Source organism: Gopherus flavomarginatus, chromosome 1 (assembly GCF_025201925.1).
Source record: "Gopherus flavomarginatus isolate rGopFla2 chromosome 1, rGopFla2.mat.asm, whole genome shotgun sequence".
Lineage (NCBI taxonomy): Eukaryota > Metazoa > Chordata > Testudines > Testudinidae > Gopherus > Gopherus flavomarginatus.
In genome coordinates, this window is record NC_066617.1 from 1,348,339 (window position 1) to 1,353,648 (window position 5,310).

The window sequence follows — 5,310 nt, forward strand, 5'->3', positions numbered from 1 at the left end:
TAGGTCATGTTCTCAAGACCTTTAATCATTCTTGTTGCTCTTCTCTGGACCTTCTCCAATGTCTCCACATCTTTCTTGAAATGCGGTGCCCAGAACTGGACACAATACTCCAGTTGAGGCCTAACCAGCGCAGAGTAAAGCGGAAGAATGACTTCTCGTGTCTTGTTTACAACACACCTGTTAATGCATCCCAGAATCACGTTTGCTTTTTTTGCAACAGTATCACACTGTTGACTCATATTTAGCTTGTGGTCCACTATGACCCCTAGATCTCTTTCTGCCATACTCCTTCCTAGACAGTCTCTTCCCATTCTGTATGTGTGAAACTGAGTGTTCCTTCCTTTTCAAGAATCTCTATCTCCTTTCGGACTCTCAGGATTTTAAAGATTTAGAAATAGAGAATAGAACATGGGTTTGGGGCACGCCAAGTCTCCCATTCCCAGGCCAAGCTGAACAGAGCTGCAGCTTCCCTGGCACTGCTGCAGTCCTGGGGTGTCCGGTGCAGCAGCTCCTCCCCTGCCTCCCATCCCGAGGAACAGGCATTATCGTCTGAGTGCAGGGAGGCTAGAGGCCCACACCCAGCCAGCAGGGCAAGGAGGCAGGCACCCTTTGGCTGCTCCCACAGGACTTGAGGGTCAGGGATGAGGCTGGGGAGGACGACAAAGAAGGGCCCTTTCAGGACAGAGACTGGGAGGTGGAAGGAAATGCACCCCTCCCCATTCCAGGGCTGGGTGTGGCTGGACAGGAGGAAGGCCTGCTCGGAGGGCAGCTGGGAGGAGATGCTCGCTCTGGGCAAAGGGCAAGTCCCCACTTGGTTGCAGGAGCAGTGTCCCTCCCAGCCTGGGGGGGAGACCCTGGGAGGAGCAGCATTCCTTTATAATGCCGGGATGAGCCCAGGAGGCCGTCGCAGCCAGGGAGATCTGCGGCTAGCCTTGGCTGGTTCTTGTCCCTTCCCTCCTGGTGCACTGAGTTGTATCAGGTCTCATGTCTGCCACCATACCCTCTGGCCCACCTTCAGACATGAGAGCATGCACGTGAGAGGCGGGGGGAATTACAGGAAAAGAAAATAGGCAGGGAGGGGGCTGTCCTGCAGGGCCACCCCAGCTTGTCCTGCAAATGTCGCACGCTGGCTTTTCACCTGTCTTTGATCTCTCACTCATACGGCCAGTCCCACCGTTTCTAGGTGCCCCATCTGGGGCGGAGGGGGGTCAGCCCCTGCCCTCTCGGATGGCTGGTGTGCCCAAAAAGCCAAGTGCCCTCGTGAGGCATTAACGCTTCTGGTGTTAGAGAGAAGGACAAGGAGGTTCCTCTCCAACCCTCACACATCTTGGAACCTTACAGCCATCAGCTGGTGCAGACTCAAGCCATGTGCTGAGGCACTGCAGCCCCATGGTGTGCTGGGGCCGGGGGCTCTGGAAGCTAGCTCCTGACGTACTCTGAGGGTGCTGTCTCCCCTTCCCTGAGCTGTCACTCGCGTTGGGCTCAGAGGAGCAAACCCAGCCCATGCCCTAGACCACCCTCTCCAGAGGACACTACTCTGTTTCCTTCCATGTGGGCATTGCACCAATTTGGCCCATGCTGCATCTCAGAGCTTGCAACGTGGGGCACTGCCATGGGGAAGGGACATAGAGGGGCTGGGCATCTGTAGTCATATTAGTCTGGAAAGAAAATCCTACTGTGCACCCTTTATGGACCCCAAACACACACCGGCTAATCCCATGCCCTGACCCAGCCACAACCCAATCGCCCCATTCTCCCAAGACCCCATGGCGCATACCCTGAGCCAAGAACACAGCCGCAGATACCCTACCCAGTGCTCATCCCCCATCCCAGTACAGCAGCCCTGCGACAGCCACCATTCCAACTCTGCTCAAGTGCCCAGCCCCACATCCCAGCCACCAGCCCTTCATACCTAGCCGCACGTCCCAGCCACCGGCCCTTCATACCCAGCCCCACGTCCCAGCCACCAGCCCTTCATACCCAGCCCCACGTCCCAGCCACCAGCCCCACATCCCAGCCCCCAGCCTTTCATACCCAGCCACCAGCCCTTCATACCTAGCCGCACGTCCCAGCCACCAGCCCCACATCCCAGCCCCCAGCCTTTCATACCCAGCCACCAGCCCTTCATACCTAGCCGCACGTCCCAGCCACCAGCCCTTCATACCCAGCCCCATGTCCCAGCCACCAGCCCTTCATACCCAGCCCCACGTCCCAGCCACCAGCCCCACATCCCAGCCCCCAGCCTTTCATACCCAGCCACCAGCCCTTCATACCTAGCCGCACGTCCCAGCCACCAGCCCTTCATACCCAGCCCCACGTCCCAGCCACCAGCCCTTCATACCTAGCCGCACGTCCCAGCCACCAGCCCCACATCCCAGCCAGCAGCCTTTCATACCCAGCCCCACGTCCCAGCCACCAGCCCTTCATACCTAGCCGCACATCCCAGCCACCAGCCCCACATCCCAGCCACCAGCCTTTCATACCCAACCCCACGTCCCAGCCACCAGTCACACATCCCAGCCACCAGCCTTTCATACCCAGCCCCACGTCCCAGCCACCAGCCCCACATCCCAGCCACCAGCCTTTCATACCCAGCCCCACGTCCCAGCCACCAGCCCTTCATACCTAGCCGCATGTCCCAGCCACCAGCCACACATCCCAGCCACCAGTCCTTCATACCTAGCCGCACGTCCCAGCCACCAGCCCCACATCCCAGCCCCCAGCCTTTCATACCCAGCCCCACGTCCCAGCCACCAGCCCTTCATACCTAGCCGCATGTCCCAGCCACCAGCCCTTCATACCTAGCCGCACGTCCCAGCCACCAGCCCTTCATACCTAGCCGCACATCCCAGCCACCAGCCCCACATCCCAGCCACCAGCCTTTCATACCCAACCCCACGTCCCAGCCACCAGCCCTTCATACCCAGCCACACATCCCAACCACCAGCCCCACATCCCAGTCCCCAGCCTTTCATACCCAGCCCCATGTCCCAGCCACCAGTCCTTCATACCTAGCCGCACGTCCCAGCCACCAGCCCTTCATACCCAGCCCCACGTCCCAGCCACCAGCCACACATCCCAGCCACCAGTCCTTCATACCTAGCCGCACGTCCCAGCCACCAGCCCCACATCCCAGCCCCCAGCCTTTCATACCCAGCCCCACGTCCCAGCCACCAGCCCTTCATACCTAGCCGCACGTCCCAGCCACCAGCCCCACATCCCAGCCACCAGCCTTTCATACCCAGCCCCACGTCCCAGCCACCAGCCCTTCATACCTAGCCGCACGTCCCAGCCACCAGCCCCACATCCCAGCCACCAGCCTTTCATACCCAACCCCACGTCCCAGCCACCAGTCACACATCCCAGCCACCAGTCCTTCATACCCAGCCACACATCCCAACCACCAGCCCCACATCCCAGTCCCCAGCCTTTCATACCCAGCCCCATGTCCCAGCCACCAGCCCTTCATACCTAGCCCCACGTCCCAGCCACCAGCCCTTCATACCTAGCCACACGTCCCAGCCACCAGCCCCACATCCCAGCCACCAGCCTTTCATACCTAGCCCCACGTCCAAGCCACCAGGCCCACGTCCCAGCCACCAGCCCTTCATACCTAGCCGCACGTCCCAGCCACCAGCCCCACATCTCAGCCATCAGCCTTTCATACCCAGCCCCACGTCCCAGCCACCAGCCCCACATCCCAGCCACCAGCCTTTCATACCCAACCCCACGTCCCAGCCACCAGCCCTTCATACCTAGCCGCACGTCCCAGCCACCAGCCCCACATCCCAGCCACCAGCCTTTCATACCCAACCCCACGTCCCAGCCACCAGTCACACATCCCAGCCACCAGTCCTTCATACCCAGCCACACATCCCAGTCCCCAGCCTTTCATACCCAGCCCCATGTCCCAGCCACCAGCCCTTCATACCTAGCCGCACGTCCCAGCCACCAGCCCTTCATACCCAGCCCCACGTCCCAGCCACCAGCCACACATCCCAGCCACCAGCCCTTCATACCTAGCCGCACGTCCCAGCCACCAGCCCCACATCCCAGCCACCAGCCTTTCATACCCAGCCCCACGTCCCAGCCACCAGCCCTTCATACCTAGCCACACGTCCCAGCCACCAGCCCCACATCCCAGCCACCAGCCTTTCATACCTAGCCGCACGTCCCAGCCACCAGCCCTTCATACCTAGCCGCACGTCCCAGCCACCAGCCCCACATCCCAGCCACCAGCCTTTCATACCCAGCCCCATGTCCCAGCCACCAGCCACATAGCCCAGCCACCAGCCCTTCATAGCTAGTCACACGTCCCAGCCACCAGCCCCACATCCCAGCCACCAGCCTTTCATACCCAGCCCCATGTCCCAGCCATCAGCCACACATCCCAGCCAGCAGCCCTTCGTACCTAACCGCACGTCGCAGCCACAATCCCCACATCCCAGCCACCAGCCTTTCATACCCAGCCCCACGTCCCAGCCACCAGCCTTTCATACCCAGCCCCACGTCCCAGCCACCAGCCCTTCGTACCTAGCCGCACGTCCCAGCCACCAGCCCTTCGTACCTAGCCGCACGTCGCAGCCACAATCCCCACATCCCAGCCACCAGCCCTTCATACCTAACCGCACGTCCCAGCCACACATCCCAGCCAGCAGCCTTTCATACCCAGCCCCAAATCCCAGCCACCAGCCCTTCGTACTAAGCCCCTGTCATGAATATAGGGGGAAGGGTAGCAACTTTTATGTATCCTTGGCAACTGTACTGGATTGCCTTACCTGTAAAGGGTTAAGCAGTTCACGTAACCTAGTTGGCACTTGACCAGAAGGACCAATGAGGAAAGAAGATACTTTCAAATCTGGGGGGAAGGATTTGTTTGTTGTTCTGTGGGTTCTCTGGACAGAGGGAGAAGCCGAGCAGGTACAATATCTTCTGAAATTATACCTGGAATAATCCATCTGACGCCACAGACACTGTGAGTAGGGCAAGGAAATGTGCTAGGTTATCTTTTGTTTTGGCTTGTGAATTTTCCTATGCTACAGGGCTAGTTTCATTGAAGACAAAGGGTCTGGTCTATGCTTCTGGTTCAAAATGATCCCACCACTCTGCCACCACGCCCCCCTGCCCCACTCTGAACTCTGGGTACAGATGTGGGGACCCACATGAAAGACCACACCCCCAAGCTTATATTCTACCATCTTTGGTTAAAACTTCTCCAAGGCACAAATTCCTTTCCTTGTCCTTGGACGGTATTGCTGCCACCACCAAGTGATTTACAGAAACATTCCGGGAAGGGTCACTTGGAATCCC

The 5,310-nt window shown here is 59.4% G+C and overlaps 1 long non-coding RNA gene across 1 annotated transcript; it reads right to left on the minus strand.

The window, feature by feature from the left end:
• Positions 1-3,496: 3,496 nt before the first annotated feature.
• Positions 3,497-4,774, minus strand: LOC127051364 (uncharacterized). Its single transcript, XR_007774480.1, has 3 exons — positions 4,622-4,774; positions 3,966-4,161; positions 3,497-3,559 (listed from the first exon to the last, which is right to left on the minus strand). It is a non-coding gene; the product is annotated as an uncharacterized LOC127051364 (long non-coding RNA).
• Positions 4,775-5,310: the final 536 nt, after the last annotated feature.